The sequence below is a fragment of the Caretta caretta genome, chromosome 3 (genome assembly GCF_965140235.1).
Source record: "Caretta caretta isolate rCarCar2 chromosome 3, rCarCar1.hap1, whole genome shotgun sequence".
Classification (NCBI taxonomy): domain Eukaryota; kingdom Metazoa; phylum Chordata; order Testudines; family Cheloniidae; genus Caretta; species Caretta caretta.
The window spans coordinates 61,961,528-61,983,063 of NC_134208.1; the positions used below are offsets into that span (position 1 = coordinate 61,961,528).

Sequence of the window (21,536 nt, forward strand, 5' to 3'; positions counted from 1 at the left end):
TTGCTACAGCTTAGTCCTTTACTTGCATTCTGCTGACTGGTTTATACAAGAAAGGCAAGATTGTGCTTGCCTGAGAGCTAAATGCCACAATTTCCCTGTGCAAGGGAAAATGCACACTGTGTTTACACCAGCTGTGAGGCTAGCACAGATTGCTACTTCCACAGTCTAGCTCCACCCTTGGGACAGTGTGAAGTGGGTGAAAGCCCACAATTTATTTCTTTTGCGTGCCATTTTCCCAGGCACAAGCTCTCCCTGTACTCTGCAGGGCACACACTCTGCTACTGTGAACAGACTTTGCATACAATCAGGCCTGAGTGTTAGATTGTAAATTCCTTTGGGCAGGGACCTGTCAGCCCTCAATTAATAGCTGATATTCAGGCCCATTTGTACATATTTGTCAGCTGAGATGGCAATTTGAATCGCACTGCCTGAGATAACTTTGGAAACTTAACCTGCAGCTCACAGCGGGGTGAACACAAATAAAGGTATGTGTTTGTCAGGAGAACACAAATCCAATTACTTAGAGAATTAAAGCTTTTTATTTTTTGTGGGGGGAAAATAACAAATATTCTTGCAGTACATTTTAATATAAAAATTCTTATTCTGATATTATAATATACAAAGTGAAATTAGTGTAGTATAGGGAAACAGCTGAAAAAGCCTTCAGAACTTATGGTTAATCCAGGAGCAAGGTAGCTAGCCTAGCTGAAGGAACATTACAAGGAAGCTCTTAGATCTGAGCTTACTGATGTTTTGGACAATGTAAGCACTGTGGTTACAGCTTTTGTACTTCACAGCCTATTATACTAAAGCTAAGGCTCAACTGATGCTCTTACATGTTGGTGCATTAACTACTGCTATATTATGAATTCACATTTGAAATAATGGGCTTGACTGTCTTGTGGAGACTTTCCACTGAAAGCAGAGGAAAAACTGTGACCTCTTTCATATTCACAAAGTAAATGTGATCCGTTTCTCACTGCCAATTAGCTTTTTGGTGCAAAAGTTCTAACAGAACCAAAAGGCAGATGATATCAGTTTTAATGCTTCAATAAATTCATTCAACTTTTTTAACTTTACTTAACTCTTATGCTAACAGAGTACACTTTCACTGCTGAATCCAAGGACTTGATGTACAAACTGTGTTAAAATTAAAGTTGCATATCTCTGCTTCAAATGTACTGAATTTAAAATATACTTTACCCATTAATTTGGTCTATAGTCTAAAATACAATGCAGTAAGCATTGCATTTAACCACGCTAAAAAGTTAAATGTTAGGGTGAGAGAGACAGAGCTATGTAAAAACACTTCAGCAGAATGTGTTTTCCAAAGTCAAAGGGCTAATGATTAGCACTGCGTGAGCTCTGGGATGTTCAATTTTCAATAGACTGGAAGTGAACCAATCCCTACTGGATAAACTCCAACCTTCAAGGCACACAGTACTAATCATTAGCCCTTTGACTTTCAAAAACACATTCTGCTCCACCATTTTTACATAACACTGCCTCTCTGACCCTAACATTTAACCTTGTCTACTCCCCTACAGGAACATTCTAGCAGTCTTGTTAGCAGTCCCCACCCTCCATAAGCCCTTGCATTCCCCTTTACTCACATTAGGTTTCTTATAGGAGACCCAATGCCCTGTCTCCTCTCCCCTGGGCCTTTTTACTGAACAGGGTGCATGCAGTAGCAGGCCACCCTAAGAAGTCATCGGGGTGAAAGTAGAGGCTATAAAAAGCATTAAAACTAATACCATCTGCTTTTTGATTCTGAAACTTCAGAACTTTTGCACCAAAAAGCTAATTGGCAGTCAGAAATGGATCATGTTTATTTTGTGAATATGAAAGAGATAAAATTGCCATATAATACAGGGTTCAGTAGAAGCACAAAAACACTTTTTACACACACACATAGTAGCACCGACTTAGTAACTAAACTCAGTGGTAGTGAATCCCCCTAATGCAGACTGGAAAAATTGTCATAAAAATGTATTAGCCTATTAAAAGGTCTGTTGCCTTTGTCAGTAATTTTAAATGACAATTTTGCAAGTTTGCATTACATTACTTTCCTCCAGAGCTGTTGCTGCAGACCTGGATTGTAGAGAGATTAGATAAAGAGGGCTGGTGCTGGCATCTGGTGACGAAGTGAGTGAGAGGCTAGACTGATAGTGTTGACTACTAAAAAGAGGACCCAGTTATTTCATGCAGGGGTGATCCCAAAAAATGCTCAGTCCCAAATTTCCTAAAACCACATACTTTGTAACAAACAGCCCTCTCCCAGACCACTTAGAGAGAGAGACTGAGGTTCATTTATTCCTTTAAAGGTACAATTTTACCCAGAAGCTTGCCACATTAACTGGAGTTTAACATTCACTTTAAATCAAACAACAGTACTCGATTGGTTTAGAGTAAAAGTAAAACAAGTTTATTAACAAAAGAAGACAGGATTTTAAGTGAATTCAAGTATAAAGGGCAGAGTTAGAAATAGTTACAAGCAAATAAAAGTGAAAAATGATTTCTAGAGGCTAAGACTTAACAAAACAAGCTACAGCCTTTGTTCAAGGTGGTTTCCTTACCAATACACCTTCCAGCAAGAAGGCTGACCATCCCTCTGGTCAGGCTCTCCCACAAAGTCCTGAGTGTTTGGTTCCTTTATCATCTTAGGTGAAAGATAACTTGGGGTTCTTTCCCCCTCTCTTTTATAGTCTTGTCCAGTGGTTCCAAACTTGTTCCGCCGCTTGTGCAGGGAAAGCCCCTGCTGGGCTGGGCCAGTTTGTTTACCTGCCGCGTCCGCAGGTTCGGTCGATCACGGCTCCCTGTGGCTGCGGTTCGCTGATCCAGGCCAATGGGAGCTGCTGGAAGCGGTGGCCAGTACATCCCTTGGCCCGCGCCGCTTCCCGCAGCCCCCATTGGCCTGGATCAGTGAATCACGGCCAATGAGAGCCACTATCGGCCAAACCTGCCGACGCGGCAGGTAAACCGGCCTGGCCTGCCAGGGGCTTTCCCTGCACAAGTGGTGGAACAAGTTTGGGGACCACTGGTCTAGTGAACCTTTGAAATGGATTCTTCTGAAAATTACCTCCCTTCCAAAGAGAGAGTTTATTCAAGCTGTACGGAAGGAAACTTGAAGTCTCCTGGTGAAGGAAGTTTCATGCTGGTTTCTTCCCCTGCTGGTGTTTGCTAAAATGTAAATTGATCTGTTTCCTGCAATCTCCTCTCTCCTCCTTCCCCTTATTAGCTTGATGGTCCTGTTTACCTTCTATGTAAATTACATTCCCATTGTTTCTTACTGTACCTTGAAATATCTTCTAAGTTGCAGAATCACATTCCTTTAACTAGAATGGAGTAACTTTCGCTCTGCCTGGCAGACACACTTTAATAACACAATTTCCAAAGTGTTTGTAATTTTGAATTTGTCCTCTATACATATATCACACAATAGTGATAATGATCAGCAAGTTACTAGCTTTCAATTGGTATCTTACATGACGCCTTCTAGATACAAGTTATGACCTTAGTGAGTTGGAGTACACTCAACTGATGAGGCCAGCAGAAACTGACTACCAGATACCCTTGCCTTCTTGCATTGGGTTGCAGTTATGGTCACAGGAAACTGGTTCCAAATATTTCCACCCAGTACCGACTTCACTGGTCACAGGAAACTGGTTCCAAATATTTCCACCCAATACCGACTTCACTGGAAACTTTCACAAGCAGATACTCTACATGCCAATTACTGAATACACATCTCCACATACAAGGAATCATTCTTCCAGATCTCATTTTCAATTGATTGACAGAACATTCCTTTAATATAAAACAGATTAAATCCATTAAATCATCCTACAAAAGCTGCCATCAAAGCAGATCAAAGGCTTTATCTAGATCACGGGCCCTGGTTTTCATGGGGGACTTCAATCACCCTGATATTTGCTGGGAGAGCAATACAGCAGTGCACTGATAATCCAGGAAGTTTTTGGAAAGTGTAGGGGACAATTTCCTGGTGCAAGTGCTGGAGGAACCAACTAGGGGCAGAGCTCTTCTTGACCTGCTGCTCACAAACTGGGAAGAATTCGGAGGGGAAGAAAAAGTGGATGGGAACCTGGGAGGCAGTGACCATGAGATGGTCGAGTTCAGGATCCTGACACAAGGAAGAAAGGAGAGCAGCAGAATACGGACCCTGGACTTCAGAAAAGCAGACTTTGACTCCCTCAGGGAACTGATGGGCTGGATCCCCTGGGAGAATAACATGAGGGGGAAAGGAGTCCAGGAGAGCTGGCTGTATTTTAAAGAGTCCTTATTGAGGTTACAGGGACAAACCATCCCGATGTGTAGAAAGAATAGTAAATATGGCAGGTGACCAGCTTGGGTTAACAGTGAAATCCTTGCTGATCTTAAACACAAAAAAGAAGCTTACAAGAAGTGGAAGATTGGACAAATGACCAGGGAGGAGTATAAAAATATTTCTCAGGCATGCAGGAGTGAAATCAGGAAGGCCAAATCACTTCGAGTTGCAGCTAGCAAGGGATGTTAAGAATAACAAGAAGGGTTTCTACAGGTATGTTAGCAACAAGAAGAAGGTCAAGGAAAGTGTGGGCCCCTTACTGAATGAGGGAGGCAACCTAGTGACAGAGGATGTGGAAAAAGCTAATGTACTCAGTGCTTTTTTTTGCCTCTGTCATCATAAACAAGCTCAGCTCCCAGACTACTGCACTGGGCAGCACAGTATGGGGAAGAGATGACCAGCCCTCTGTGGAGAAAGAAGTGGTTTGGGACTATTTAGAAAAGCTGGACGAGCACAAGTCCATGGGGCCAGATGCACTGGATCCACGGGTGCTAAAGGAGTTGGCGGATGTGATTGCAGAGCCATTGGCCGTTATCTTTGAAAACTCATGGTGATCGGGGGAGGTCCCAGATGACTGGAAAAACTCTAATGTAGTGCCCATCTTTAAAAAAGGGAAGAAGGAGGATCCGGGGAACTACAGGCCACTCAGCCTCACCTCAGTCCCTGGAAAAATCATGAAGCAGGTCTTCAAGGAATCAATTTTGAAGCACTTAGAGGAGAGGAAAGTGATCAGGAACAGTCAGCATGGATTCACCAAGGGCAAGTCATGCCTGACCAACCTAATTGCCTTCTCTGATGAGATAACTGGCTCTGTGGATGAGGGGAAAGCAGTGGATGCGTTATTCATTTACAATATTCATTTTGATACGGTCTCCAACAGTATTCTTGCCAGCAAGTTAAAGAAGTATGGGCTGGATGAATGGACTATAAGGTGGACAGAAAGCTGGCTAGATGATGAGGCTCAACGGGTAGTGATCAATGGCTCCATGTCTAGTTGGCAACCAGTATCAAGTGGAGTGCCCCAAGGGTCAGTTGTCGGGCCGGTTTTGTTCAATATCTTTATTAATGATCTGGAGGATTGCACCCTCAGCAAGTTTGCAGATGACACTAAACTGGGAGAAGTGGTAGATATGCTGGAGGGTAGGGAAAGGATACAGATGGCCCTAGACAAATTAGAGGATTGGGCCAAAAGAAATCTGATGAGGTTCAACAAGGACAAGTACAGAGTCCTGCACTTAGGATGGAAGAATCCCATGCACTGCTACAGACTAGGGACCAAATGGCTAGGTAGCAGTTCTGCAGAAAAGGACCTAGGAGTTGCAGTGGACGAGAAGCTGGATATGAGTCAACAGTGTGCCCTTATTGCCAAGAAGGCTAACGGCATTTTGGGCTGTATAAGTAGGAGCATTGCCAGAAGATCTAGGGATCATTCCCCTCTATTTGGCATTGGTGAGGCCTCATCTGGAATATTGTGTCCAGTTCCACTACAAGAAGGATGTGGAAAAATTGGAAAGAGTCCAGCGGAGGGCAAAAAAAATGGTTAGGGGGCTGGAGCACATGACTTATGGGGAGAGGCTGAGGGGACTGGGATTATTTGGTCTGCAGAAGAGAAGAATGAGGGGGGGATTTGATAGCTGCTTTCAACTACCTGAAAGGGGGTTCCAAAGAGGATGGAGCTAGACTGTTCTCAGTGGTACCAGATGACAGAACAAGGAGTAATGGTCTCAAGTTGCAGTGGGGGAGGTTGGATATTAGGAAAATCTTTTTCACTTGGAGGGTGGTGAAGCACTGGAATGGGTTACCTAGGGAGGTGGTGGAATCTCCTTCCTTAGAGGTTTTTAAGGTCAGGCTTGACAAAACCCTGGCTGGGATGATTTAGTTGGGGATTGGTCCTGCTTTGGGCAGGGGGTTGGGCTAGATGACCTCCCTTCCAACCCTGATATTCTATGATTCTGTGATTTATCAACACCACAAAATGTTACCAGAGTAGGAACCCTGACTTTCAACCCATCTGCTACTGGAACAAATGTATGTATTCTAAAAGAACTAACATGCACCCCTAAAGTTTCAATTTCCAGACTACTACTTTTGGTGCTCTAGCAGGGTAAAGCAACCTCCATATGAGAGAATTAAATACCTTCTTATGCAGACACTATCATTAAGCATCACATTAGCCCCTTTGGCCACAGCCTCACACTGGGAGCTCATGTTCAGCTGATTATCTGCCAAGTCCTTTTAAGAATCACTGCTTCCCAGATAGTCTGCCACCATGTAAGTATGGCCTACATTCTTTGTTCCTAGGTGTAAAATTTTAAATCTGGTGATACTGAAATAGATATTGTTTGCTTGAGATCAGCTTATTAACCAATTCTGATTGCTCTGTATCAGTGACTTGTCCTCTTCATTATTTACCACTCCCCCAATTTTTGTACCACCTGCAAACTTTATTAGTTATGCTTTTATATTTTATTCAGGGTCATTGGTAAAAAATGTTAAATAGCATAGGGCCAAGAACAGATCTCTGCAGGACCCCACCAGAAATACACTCATTCAATGATGGTTGCCTATATATAGTTACCTTTTGAGACCTATCAATTGGCCAGTTTTTAATCCATTTAATGTGTATCATGTTGATTTATTTTTATCATTCTAGTTTAGTCACCAAAATGTTGTGCAGTACCAAGTCAAATGCCTTATGGAAGTCTAATTATATTACATACGTCAACACCATAGACTGAAATAAGATTGTTGCATAAAAGCTTGTAGCCACACAATCTTGGTCTATAATTGCATCAGATCACATGGTATAAGAAAGATTAGATTGGTTTAAATCTATGAGCTCTGCTTATGATGGTGATAATATATTTTGATGTCAGATAACAAACTTACAAATCCTCTGTAAGAGACCATGCTTTCCTGCTCTCTTTGATTCAGCAGCTGGTTTTTTTGGATTTTTTTTGTTTCTCTATTCTCTCCTCTTTCCTCTGACATTGTCCTCAGTCCAGCTGCTGTTGTTTAATGAGAGACTTTTTCAAAGACATAGGTTACATATCATGTGAACATGGCCACATTCTGGTTCATTCTGATCTTCTCTGGTAGGGAGTTCCATAGCCAATGCTCTTCTGCCATCAGCTCGGTGTTTGCAGCTCTCAAAAACCTTACCCTGGGCTCCAGACACCTTAGCATTCTGATTGAATGCAGCTCTGGAGAGGGTGTATGTAGAGGTGGCTTCTGTCATAGCCCAAGAAGAGCTTCGTAAATCCTTTGAATTTTATCCAGGATCAAATGGGGAGCTAGTGAAGTGTGTGGAATACTCTTCCTCTTACTTGCTTGGTAGAGGGACTATCGTACGTTGAGCAAGCTGGAGTGCTGCTGGAGATGGTGAAATTGATTTAGGTGGCATTGTCCCTCTGAAGCAGTACTGCACTAGTGCGTTCATGAGATGTCAGGAGGGGGTCATAGGGAGGTGGGGCAGCTACATTCATCTCTTTGCTCTAGCCTTTCCAGGTAACTGGTAAAGCTGCAGAGTATATGGTGTTCTTTCTCTAACCAAGATCTTGAATGTCGTATTTAAAGCCATGTAAGGTGAAAAAAAATGATGGTAATAATTAATAGGGTTGCTCTCTTTCAAATGAGATGTAAAACAGATCGTGATCATTAGAGACCCTATGGCTCTGACTACAGGAATATTGCAATATCACTTTTCCTTGTTCGCTTAGAGAGCTAGCAGGAAAAGTCACCTGTTTTTTGTCAATTGTTAGCCAGCCAGAGTCTCAGGATTATATAAAAGAATATCTGAGCTATGATTTAATGCTAATCCTAAAGGTGATAAAATCTTGTTTGCTAGATGGAGAGGAACTCAACTGAATTATATTTTAAATTTAGCATTCATTGTAAAAGACTAAACGGATCTGGCTCCATATGTTCCTTTGTACTTAGAAACTTACATGTAAACATCACATTTAAGGGTTGATACAGATACATTATTTGTGTACTCAGCAAGCACATGTGGACTGAGAAAAACAAACTCAATAAGAGCATGAATAAAATACATGATGAAACGGGTAGGTATTGATGTAAAACAGTTTGGTGCTCACGCCAGGGTTTCTCTTATTAAGGCAGCGGCAAAGAGAAATATATTTCTTTCATTTTCCTGCAGCTCAACAATGGAATAGAAAATGAGCTTTGACAGAGTATTAGAGATACTCAACAAAATTTATCAGTGATATGTATAAGCTGCTACTCCACAGACCAGCACTAGAAATTATGATAATATGTATCATATATTGTGGATACAGAATAATGAATTTTAAAAATTGATAAGAAATTCTTAATAGTGAATGCTTAAATGATCACCTGATCATAAGGTTAATTAGCACTACTGAACAGTTCAGCAACTAAGTTATTTCATCCCAATCATAAACAAAAATATAGAACAATGCACCAAACAGCTCAACACTGTTTTTCCTTCTGTCTGTCTTTTGTGACTTTCTTCCTCTATATCCCATTTTTCCAGGCTTTCCTCAATCTCTGCTGATCAAAATTTTTCTTACAAGAGTCTTCCTACCTGATGACTTGATTTCCTTTGCTTGACTTTCTCTTCCTTTTCCTTCCTAATATGTCTCATTTCCAGACCTCCAATGCACTACTCAGTCTGTTTTTGTCTTACTGCTACAATACCATAAGTGTACATCATCTTTTTAATGCAATTTTGTTTAGGCACCAAGAACAACAAGTTGTTGTAATGTAGTAAAAATATTGTACTGCTAGAAATCATGCTGGTATTTATAAAAGAACAAACACTTTTTTCTTACCCATACAATGTTGCATGCTCCCTCTCCCTGTTTTGCTGAATTAGGCTCTCTGGCCTCTGGCAACACACACAAACAGGTAGGTGATGCACCAGCTGTGGAATCACTGAGTCTGTAAACAGCTCTCTATGAGAAGAATCAACAAGGAAATCACCCAGCACTCAAGTGCAACTCCCCTCTGGAAAGTACACCCAAAATAATATTGTCTTCACTGTAGAGAAATCTATACAACGTAAGCTCATAAATTCGCCCCTCCTTCAATGGGGGAATGGAGGAAGATATGCACAACTTCTTGCCCCTCCCCCCATTAGAAATTGCACAAATTAGCTTTAATAATAAACAAAACAATTTTGTTAACTATAAAAGGCAGATTTTAAGTGATAATAAGCGATAGCAAACAGAACAGAAGAAGCTACTAGATCGCATGCCCTGGTTCTCATGGGTGACTTTAATTTTCCTGATATCTGCTGGGAGAGCAATACAGCGGTGCATAGACAATCCAGGAAGTTTTTGGAAAGCATAGGGGACAATTTCCTGGTGCAAGTGCTAGAGGAGCCAACTAGGGGGGGAGCTTTTCTTGACCTGCTGCTCACAAACCAGGAAGAATTAGTGGGGGAAGCAAAAGTGGATGGGAATCTGGGAGGCAGTGACCATGAGTTGGTTGAGTTCAGGATCCTGACACAGGGAAGAAAGGTAAGCAGCAGGATATGGACCCTGGACTTCAGGAAAGCAGACTTCGACTCCCTCAGGGAACGGATGGGTAGGATCCCCTGGGGGACTAACATGAAGGGGAAAGGAGTCCAGGAGAGCTAGCTGTATTTCAAGGAATCCCTGTTGAGGTTACAGGGACAAACCATCCCGATGTGTCGAAAGAATAGTAAATATGGCAGGCGACCAGCTTGGCTTAACGGTGAAATCCTAGCGGATCTTAAACATAAAAAAGAAGCTTACAAGAAGTGGAACGTTGGACATATGACCAGGGAAGAGTATAAAAATATTGCTCGGGCATGTAGGAATGAAATCAGGAGGGCCAAATCGCACCTGGAGCTGCAGCTAGCAAGAGATGTCAAGAGTAACAAGAAGGGTTTCTTCAGCTATGTTGGCAACAAGAAGAAAGCCAAGGAAAGTGTGGGCCCCTTACTGAATGAGGGAGGCAACCTAGTGACAGAGGATGTGGAAAAAGCTAATGTGCTCAATGCTTTTTTTGCCTCTGTCTTCACTAACAAGGACAGCTCCCAGACTGCTGCGCATGGGGAGTAGATGGGCCAGCCCTCTGTGGAGAAAGAGGTGGTTAGGGACTATTTAGAAAAGCTGGACATGCACAAGTCCATGGGGCCGGACGAGTTGCATCCGAGAGTGCTAAAGGAATTGGTGGCTGTGATTGCAGAGCCATTGGCCATTATCTTTGAAAACTCGTGGCGAACGGGGAAAGTCCCGGATGACTGGAAAAAGGCTAATGTAGTGCCAATCTTTAAAAAAGGGAAGAAGGAGGATCCTGGGAACTACAGGCCAGTCAGCCTCACCTCAGTCCCCGGAAAAATCATGGAGCAGGTCCTCAAAGAATCAATCCTGAAGCACTTACATGAGAGGAAAGTGATCAGGAACAGTCAGCATGGATTCACCAAGGGAAGGTCATGCCTGACTAATCTAATTGCCTTCTATGATGAGATTACTGGTTCTGTGGATGAAGGGAAAGCAGTGGATGTATTGTTTCTTGACTTTAGCAAAGCTTTTGACACGGTCTCCCACCGTATTCTTGTCAGCAAATTAAAGAAGTACGGGCTGGATGAATGTACTATAAGGTGGGTAGAAAGTTGGCTAGATTGTCGGGCTCAACAGGTAGTGATCAATGGCTCCATGTCTAGTTGGCAGCCGGTGTCAAGTGGAGTGCCCCAGGGGTTGGTCCTGGGGCTGGTTTTGTTCAATATCTTCATAAATGATCTGGAGGATGGTGTGGATTGCACTCTCAGCAAATTTGCGGATGATACTAAACTGGGAGGAGTGGTGGATACGCTGGAGGGGAGGGATAGGATACAGAGGGCCCTAGACAAATTGGAGGATTGGGCCAAAAGAAATCTGATGAGGTTCAATAAGGATAAGTGCAGGGTCCTGCACTTAGGACAGAAGAACCCAATGCACAGCTACAGACTAAGGACCGAATGGCTAGGCAGCAGTTCTGCGGAAAAGGACCTAGGGGTGACAGTGGACGAGAAGCTGGATATGAGTCAGCAGTGTGCCCTTGTTTCCAAGAAGGCCAATGGCATTTTGGGATGTATAAGTAGGGGCATAGCGAGCAGATTGAGGGACGTGATTGTCCCCCTCTATTTGACATTGGTGAGGCCTCATCTGGAGTACTGTGTCCAGTTTTGGGCCCCACACTACAAGAAGGATGTGGATAAATTGGAGAGAGTCCAGCGAAGGGCAACAAAAATGATTAGGGGTCTGGAACACATAACTTATGAGGAGAGGCTGAGGGAACTGGGATTGTTTAGTCTGCAGAAGAGAAGAATGAGGGGGGATGATAGCTGCTTTCAACTACCTGAGAGGTGGTTCCAGAGAGGATGGTTCTAGACTATTCTCAGTGGTAGAAGAGGACAGGACAAGGAGTAATGGTCTCAAGTTGCAGTGGGGGAGGTTTAGGTTGGATATTAGGAAAAACTTTTTCACTAGGAGGGTGGTGAAACACTGGAATGCGTTACCTAGGGAGGTGGTAGAATCTCCTTCCTTAGAAGTTTTTAAGGTCAGGCTTGACAAAGCCCTGGCTGGGATGATTTAATTGGGGATTGGTCCTGCTTTGAGCAGGGGGTTGGACTAGATGACCTCCTGAGGTCCCTTCCAACCCTAATATTCTATGTTCCTTGCCCTGCAACAGGTGTGCTTGTACTGGGACATTTTCATTAATGCAGGTATCATGGTGAAATCCTGTCCCTCTATACTAGATCCACTGGAGTGGGAGAATCACTAACTGATACTGTGGATCTGCACTAGACGCTTCTCTCTTTCGACAGCCATGAATCCAAGGGAAATTACACAAAATTCTTCTCCAGGGTGGAAACAAATGTTCCCTATTTCTGTTTGGAAACTTTCTGTTTCCAAAGACAACAGGGAGTGGGCAGGAGACAGTATTTTGCACTGTAAAACATAGTTATAAAATACAGTATTAAATGCCTACTTGTGTGTCCAGTATCACTGTAAGTTCTGGGGAAACACTGTATCCTTTTTATCTACACAACCTCTTTCTATTTTGTTATCATTATCAAGATGTCTGCTAATAGACATGTTGTATATGATAAAATTATAATAAAATCTCCAGGCTGTTGACAGTTTAAATACAATTAAATATATGGTTTTATTCAGTAGAGGTTTGATCAATGAATATCTACAAAAACCAAAAAAACTGAGTGTTGAGATGAGTTCTCCCCTTTTCTCCATACAGTAAGCTACAGACTTAAATTGTCAGTTTCACTCTTCTTGCTCATAAACACTGTGACCCTCAATCTCTGTTTAGAGACTTGGGTATCCGTTGTAAGAGTTTTGCATAATGACAGGTTTTAGAGTAGCAGCCGTGTTAGTCTGGTTTCACAAAAAGAAAAGGAGTACTTGTGGCACCTTAGAGACTATGCTCAAATAAATTTGTTAGTCTCTAAGGTGCCACAAGTACTCCTTTTCTTGTCGTAAGAGTAAACATTGTCTCTGTTGGCCAAAGAGCATAAGATAACTCATAATATAAAAGAAAAGGAGTACTTGTGGCACCTTAGAGACTAACCAATTTATTTGAGCATAAGCTTTCGTGAGCTACAGCTCACTTCATCGGATGCATCAAATAAATTGGTTAGTCTCTAAGGTGCCACAAGTACTCCTTTTCTTTTTGCAAATACAGACTAACACGGCTGTTACTCTGAAACCTGTCATAAGATAAACACCTCAGAATACTTTGAAAGCTACTGGGCATCCAGCTGTTGTCACTTACCACATAAATGGTCACTAATGTACACACTACAAAATATAAATCTGCAGCAGGACATACTTTAGAACCCATGAGTTGAGTAAGTCAGTGCATTATCAAGGCATTGTGTATTGTTCTCTTCACAACATAGGTCTATTTGCACACAGAGCCAAAATGCTAATCAACAGGTTGTGAAATCTTCAAGAGAGGAAATTTACAGGAATAAATAGAATGGCAGGAGGTGTTTCATTTATGAGTAAAGACAATAGATTGTTGGAGTATATCTGGGGGAGGCAGAGGTACCCCCTGCATGCTTCACCAAGGAGACAAGCTGACAGCGTGGCTTGCCTCATGGGGGAGAAAAAAAGGATCACAGCCAGGCCTGGCTGAAAAATACTGGAAGGGCTTTGGGGTAAGCTTTACTTAAATAAGTCTAGGTTTTAGAATGTGTGTTATGATTTTATTTTTGTTTGTAACCATTTGTTTCCAATATTTCTACTTGCTATCATTTGAATCTCTTCTCTTTGTTAAATAAATGCTTGCTTGTTTTCACTGAAAACGTAAGTAAGTGCTGTGTGTTAAGCGGTAGTCTGACATGTAATTGATAAGCTGTGTGGGGATTGTTCCTTTGGGAGCAGCAAATCTATAAATAATATGAGTGTCCAGTGGAACAGGGACTGGACACTCCAGGGGGACGCTCCAAGGGCTCAGGGGTTGGACAGTGCCTATCACTAACCTGCAGAGGAACAACGGAGCCTGTGTGGGCCGAGAGAGGAGAGCTTATGTTGCCTCTGGAGTCAGACAGCTGTCCCATGGCAGGCACAGACAAAGCTTCTTCATGCTAAGGGTAGGTGCTATCGAGGTGCCTCACAACCCTGAGTGCCCCCGGGCAGCAGCATCACCTGTTAGTCAGTGGCAAAGCTCCCACTGATTTCAAAGGGCCTGATCCCACTCCAGGAACGGTGAAAGCTTCCTAAAAGTGTGTGTGTGGGGGGGTCCACTAGTGCCCAAACCAGGGCCCCGCTCCTTCCTTCTGAGTCCCCACCCCCCGCTTGCTCCTCTCTGCCCCCTCCTCCCCTATTGCTCACCCTTATGGATGGTAAAAAGAGATGGGGCCTTCTTCCCCCCCCCCTCCGTTCCAGAGCCCCATCCTGCTCCCAAACTTCACATTTTTCTAACTGGAGATGTCTGGCATGTATGATGATCAGAGAAACTGAAGTCAGAGGGTCCATGGTCACTGGAGGAACTGTTATTGTCACCAGTGGACCAGGAAAGGCAGGGATTTAGAGACTGGAAGCAACTCAGTCACGTGGAAGAAGCTGCCCAAAGGGTTTAACAAAGTTCTCCTTGTTCAACTTAAAATGCATTCAGCTTCACATCTGGTGAATGAAACATGGCAGAATCAGACGAGTGCAGATTCTGCATTCAGTGGGAGTTTTTGGATGCACAAGAAATACAGGAAAAGGAACCTGGTCTGCTACTTCCATCTGTGAAACAGAATGGGTTCATTAGAGGCTGTGAAGCTAGCAAAATTCTGTCTTCTTGTTGGCTGCATTTTTTAACATTATTCATATTCTGATACTTAATCCTACACTTATATTTTGTTCTCGTTTCATGAGAGACACAATAATATCCGTAAAAAGAAATGGAGGACTTGCGGCACCTTAGAGACTAACAAATTCATCTGAGCATAAGCTTTCATGAGCTACAGCTCACTTCATTGGATGCATGCAGTGGAAAATAAAGTGGGGAGATTTTATATACACAGAGAACATGAAACAATAGGTGTTACCATACACACTGTAACCAGAGTGATCAGGTAAGGTGAGCTATTACCAGCAGGAGAGCGGGAGAGTGCGGGGGAGGGAAAACTTTTGTAGTGATAATCAAGGTGGGCCATTTCCAGCAGTTGACAAGAACAGTAGGAGGGGAAATAAACATGGGGAAATAGTTTTACTTCGTGTAATGACACATCCACTCCCAGTCTTTATTCAAGCCTAAGTTAATTGTATCCAGTTTCCAAATTAATTCCAATTCAGCACTCTCTCGTTGGAGTCTGTTTTTGAAGTTTTTTTGTTAAAGAATTGCCATTTTTAGGTCTGTAATCAAGTGACCAAAGAGACTGAAGTGTTCTCCGACTGGTTTTTGAATGTTATAATTCTTGACATCTGATTTGTGTCCGTTTATTCTTTTACGTAGAGACTGTCCAGTTTGACCAATGTACATGGCAGGGGGGCATTGCTGGCACATGATGGCATATATCACATTGGTAGATGTGCAGGTGAACGAGCCTCTGATAGTGTGGCTGATGTGATTAGGCCCTATGATGGTGTCCCCTGAATAGATATGTGGACACAGTTGGCAACGGGCTTTGTTGCAAGGATAGGTTCCCGGGTTAGTGTTTTTGGTGTGTGGTTGCTGGTATACTTGGTTTAAAGTATACTGGTATACTTGATATACTTGTTCTGTAGACTGATTTACTCATTTAAAATAATGACACAAATAAATCAATGAACAATTAGATGCAGCAAGTATTTCTGGTTATAACAAAAGACAAAAAAATCCCAATGGGTACTGAGTTTTAATTCAGTTGCTCCAATCAGTCATTACTGCACAATGTGTGATTTTTGAGACCATCATTTGGTCTCCCTATCACAGGCAATAATTACTATTGGAGAAAAGCAGAACCTCATCAGAAAAAGACCGTGAGAATCAAGTGTATCTGACTTCACTGTGTACAAAAACTGCTATGATGAAAACATTTTTATTTAGTCAAAGGAAAGTGATATTTGAAGGGTTCATGTTTAGCTATTCCACCTGGAAGCAGGCAGGGCACACCTTGACTGTTCTGTAGAAGCAATGCACACATTGCTCTATCCAAGGACAAGGGCTAGATATGAACCATGAAAACTTGATTGTTAGGACAGCAACTGCGGGAGGCTTTCTTAGCCTGGGCTCAAGGCCTGAGAACCAGGATTGTAGTATATAAAAGATGCAACTAAGTATATTAATCAACGTCATACATTCCTTTGTGTATCTTTTTGCTGTAGCAGTGTGTAATGCTTAGGGGGGAGAAATATAATAAAAGGAGAAGGTGGAAGGCGGGGGGGCAGAACGCCCATCTCAGCTGACCAGCCTGCTTGCTTGCATAAAGCTGTGTTCTGTCTCATCATTGAACTGCCACAGATATTTTTTATCAGATTGCTGATAGAAATAAACATTTTTATGCTTAAAGCTAGGATTTTTTTCTGAGATTCATTGCTGGCAAAATAAAAGCCAGAAAAGCACCAATGGGATAGTTAAAGAAATTAATGGCTATAGGACATATTATTGATTATTGTTAATGCCATTACGTTGATTTTAGCAGTGCAGCAAAACTTGCCACAGAGGAATGTGCAATTAATATGAAAAAGCACAGTCTTCTTGCTTGAGCCAAGCCTACAAGTAGGTTTCAAAATACTTGTCATTTCAGTTGACCCACATTGCTTGTACTGGCAGACCCTTTTCAGTCGATTCACACATGCACACACACAAGTGTTTACTTCCGAGAGCAAATGTCATGAAAAGACTTTCTTGGAAAAGTCCAAGCAGCCCCATTCCTGCTCACTAACCCAGATAAGGTTTATCACAGAAATGTAGTGATGAATAGAGTAAGATTTTTGTGCAATATTTCAAGTTTTTAATATTACAATAATGCCCAGAGGCCTTAATAAAGACTGTTAGGCATAGTACAAACATAGCGGTGGATGCAATCCCTGCTCCAAAATGCTTTCTTGGTTTTTCAGACAAAAGGGGATTACTTTTGAGCATAGCAATTTTAAAGTCTATTAGCAGGAAAAAAAATCTTTTTCTAAAACCATTCTATGTAGCTCTGGCACAGATATATTAAAACAACATAAGAAGTGGAAATGTGCTATATGTATTTCACCCAAAGAGTTATTATGGAATAATCAATTGCCTTTCCTTCCCTGCCTGAGATGAGCTGGACGGTATATCAATTAAAGCACACCATCCCACCCACACCACCGTGTACATTCATGCACACCTACCATTGCTCCTGTCAAGGTTCCTCCCCCACTCTGAACTCTAGGGTACAGATGTGGGGACCTGCATGAAAAAACCTCCTAAGCTTATCTTTACCAGCTTAGGTCAAAACTTCCCCAAGGTACAAAATATTCCCCCCCGTTGTCCTTGGACTGGCCGCTACCACCACCAAACTAATACTGGTTACTGGGGAAGAGCTGTTTGGACGCATCTTTCCCCCCGAAATACTTCCCAAAACCCTGCACCCCACTTCCTGGACAAGGTTTGGTAAAAAGCCTCACCAATTTGCCTAGGTGACTACAGACCCAGACCCTTGGATCTTAAGAACAATGAACAATCCTCCCAACACTTGCACCCCCCCTCTCCTGGGAAATGTTGGATAAAAAGCCTCACCAATTTGCATAGGTGACCACAGACCCAAACCCTTGGATCTGAGAACAATGAAAAAGCATTCAGTTTTTTACAAGAAGACTTTTAATAAAAAATAGAAGTAAATAGAAATAAAGAAATCCCCCCTGTAAAATCAGGATGGTAGATATCTTACAGGGTAATTAGATTCAAAAACATAGAGAACCCCTCTAGGCAAAACCTTAAGTTACAAAAAAGATACACAGACAGAAATAGTTATTCTATTCAGCACAATGCTTTTCTCAGCCATTTAAAGAAATCATAATCTAACGCGTACCTAGCTAGATTACTTACTAAAAGTTCTAAGACTCCATTCCTGGTCTATCCCCGGCCAAGACGACTACAGACAGACACAGACCCTTTGTTTCTCTCCCTCCTCCCAGCTTTTGAAAGTATCTTGTCTCCTCATTGGTCATTTTGGTCAGGTGCCAGCGAGGTTACCTTTAGCTTCTTAACCCTTTACAGGTGAGAGGAGCTTTCCCCTGGCCAGGAGGGATTTCAAAGGGGTTTACCCTTCCCTTTATATTTATGACAGCTCCCTTGGTGACAGTTATCTTACAGTAACTAGTTATTTACTTTACCATTCACTAAAATAATGATAGAGGGGAACAGCAAAAGTATAGTGGGTGACCCATGTAATTATACATGAGCTTGGCAGAATTCAATTTTTATTTTGTTTATGATGTTGACAGAAAATACCAGTTTATTTTAAGCATTTTTTTTTCAATTTTTATCTATTTAAATTTTCACAGTTGAGCAAAGTTATGGGTTTTAAACATGTTCTACAAAATATACAAAGAAAATACACTTCACTCAAACTCTAAGTGGTAAAGCAGCATTTTTCTTACTTTGCTTATCTTTACATTTTGATTATTATCGATGGAAATATTTTTTCATTAGTTTTTTCTGTGTATGAGGAAATTGACATTTACCAATAAAAACATAATCCTTCCAAGCCTAATTATACGTATGAAATATATGCACATACACAGACAAGTAATAATATCTATCAACAATAGAGTAATTATAGAAACAATTGATTGGGAATAGTCTCATTATCTGTTGCAATAAAGGCTAAAATAATTATAGTACTGGTACATCAGCTGTCGTGTCTAAATTATGGTATAATTGTGCAATTAAATAGCACTGAGTTTTTAAATGATATTGCAGATGACTTGCTATTAGCATGGGGATTTGTAAGACTGTAACTTTATTATGGCACCATAAAATGCAATTCATTTTTCCTGACAGGGAAAATACATGAAATGTAGATGGTTATTCTGATGAAATAACTTAATTCTATTTTTAGAAACAATTTACTTTTTACCATGCTGAGTTGCAGTATTGTATACATTTGTGTACAAATTTAGCATAAACTTGAAGATGTTATGAACAATAAAGTCTAGTTCCTTTAACTACCCAGCTGCTTCTGAAAATGATCCCAGTTTACTTGACATATTTCACACAATTTCTGTTAGGATTTTTATCCTGATAATGGATAGTGGTTAAAAAAACAAATAAACACAGTACACTTCTCTAGGTGCACAAGATTTACCAATGGAATTTTTAGAACATTGGCTTCAGAATTGCCTGGAATTTCATGTACAAAGCTTGATAAACTCACTTGTTTGTTTGGCTAATAACAATAGTAATAGAAACATCCCCACTGCCTAATACTGAGTTTTTGATAAAAAGGAGTTCAAATGAACTCCTTTTTTGGTACGTTTGTTGAAATCTACACGTGCTTAAAGTCTTTCACTGTTGTATATGCTTGCATACTCCTTTTTGGTTGCAAATTGAAAATACAGTTTTTTTCATTAATACAGAAATTAAATTAAGCTTATAATGTAAGGCATGATGGGTAATGTAGATAAGCATTCCTTATTGGCTTGAGTTAGCACAGAGAGAAAAGATGAGCCCTTTGGCTCAACTGGCAAGCACTCTTTTGGAAAACCTAGGGTTGTATGCTCCTATTTAAAACAGTGTGTAAGTGGAGTGCAGTTCACCTCTTTCATCATATTCTGTAGACTCGTGGCTGTGCAAAGCAGAAGGAAAGAGTAATGTCTATGGAAGTTCCACATGTAAAAATTCTGTCCTCGGAGTGGTGAGTGACTGGAGATAAGTGCTCATTGTTGAGCTGTAGCTTTTAGAGCTGACTTGGAATCTGTTTATCAGGTTGTTATTAAAGAGGATTTTATTTAGAAGTGCTGACTCAAAACTGGGAGAACAGCTGGAGTTTTGTAAGTCATTCCTAATAAGTAGTGGCAGTAAGCCAAATATAGCAGCAGAACCTCCACGAACAGGAGACAACAAATAGGTTTCCATTTGGAAGCTCCAAGAGAAAGAAGTAGTGATGCTGTCATAAATATAAAGGGAAGGGTAAACCCCTTTGAAATCCCTCCTGGCCAGGGGAAAGCTCCTCTCACCTGTAAAGGGTTAAGAAGCTAAAGGTAACCTCGCTGGCACCTGACCAAAATGACCAATGAGGAGACAAGATACTTTCAAAAGCTGGGAGGAGGAAGAGAAACAAAGGGTCTGTGTGTCTGTCTATGTTCTGTCTTTGCCGGGGATAGACCAGGAATGGAGTCTTAGAACTTTTAGGTTTCAGAGGAACAGCCGTGTTAGTCTGTATTCGCAAAAAGAAAAGGAGTACTTGTGGCACCTTAGTGACTATAGTAAGTAATCTAGCTAGGTACGCGTTAGATTATGATTTCTTTAAATGGCTGAGAAAAGAACTGTGCTGAATAGAATAACTATTTCTGTCTATCTTTTTTGTAACTTAAGGTTTTGCCTAGAGGGGTTCTCTATGTTTTTGAATCTAATTACCCTGTAAGGTATCTACCATCCTGATTTTACAGGGGGGATTTCTTTATTTCTATTTACTTCTATTTTTAGTAAAAGTCTTCTTGTAAGAAAACTGAATGCTTTTTCATTGTTCTCAGATCCAAGGGTTTGGGTCTGTGGTCACCTATGCAAATTGGTGAGGCTTTTTATCCAACATTTCCCAGGAGAGGGGGGGTGCAAGTGTTGGGAGGATTGTTCATTGTTCTTAAGATCCAAGGGTCTGGGTCTGTAGTCACCTAGGCAAATTGGTGAGGCTTTTTACCAAACCTTGTCCAGGAAGTGGGGTGCAAGGTTTTGGGAAGTATTTTGGGGGGAAAGACGCGTCCAAACAGCTCTTCCCCAGTAACCAGTATTAGTTTGGTGGTGGTAGCGGCCAATCCAAGGACGACGGGTGGAATATTTTGTACCTTGGGGAAGTTTTGACCTAAGCTGGTAAAGATAAGCTTAGGAGGTTTTTCATGCAGGTCCCCACATCTGTACCCTAGAGTTCAGAGTGGGGGAGGAACCTTGACATGGTGGCATAGTGGTGGGATTAACCTGAAATCATTTTGAGATCCAGTTGAGATTTTTTGAACTAGAAATACAGATTTTAAAAAGGAATTTTTTTTTCCTTTGGAGCTGCTGGAAAAGCAGCTTGTTTTCTCTCTGCTTTGGAGCCAGAGCTGAGACAAAAGGGGATTATCTTTGTGAATTGCAGGTTTTCTTTTCCTGGAGGCAGGGTACTTAACTCCTGCAGGGAAATTCACAGTCTTCCAACCCAGAGGATTTTTTTTTTCCCTACAAGTAAATAGGGAGGGGGGTGTTCTACCCATTTGCCTGGAGACAAAAGTGGCAAGGTTTTTTTTTTTTTAGGATTTTGATTTTTTACAAGGAGCACAAGTTTAAAAAGGAATTTTTTTTTCCGTTGGGCTGCTGGTAAGCAGGTTTCCAAGTAGTTGGAGGTTTTTTGCTTTGATTTGGGCCCAGAGCAGAGACAAGGGAATTGTCTTTTTCTGTAGGCTGACGATCACTATCAGAGAATAGGTATTCTATTCCAGCACAGCAAAATTTTACAGCCAAGTTTTGTTTATTTCTAAACCTTGGGTGTAAAGTTAGTTAAAACAGAGAGGTTAGAATGACAAAATCCACGGCTTGACAC

At 41.5% G+C, this 21,536-nt stretch overlaps 1 long non-coding RNA gene across 1 annotated transcript in view; it reads left to right on the top strand.

The window, feature by feature from the left end:
• The first annotated feature begins 246 nt into the window (after window positions 1–246).
• LOC125634750 (uncharacterized) overlaps window positions 247–21,536 on the top strand; it is a 47,062-nt gene continuing 25,772 nt past the window's right edge. Inside the window, exon 1 of the long non-coding RNA XR_007356042.2 lies at window positions 247–485. This is a non-coding gene — a long non-coding RNA (uncharacterized LOC125634750). The remainder of the gene's footprint in view (window positions 486–21,536) is intronic.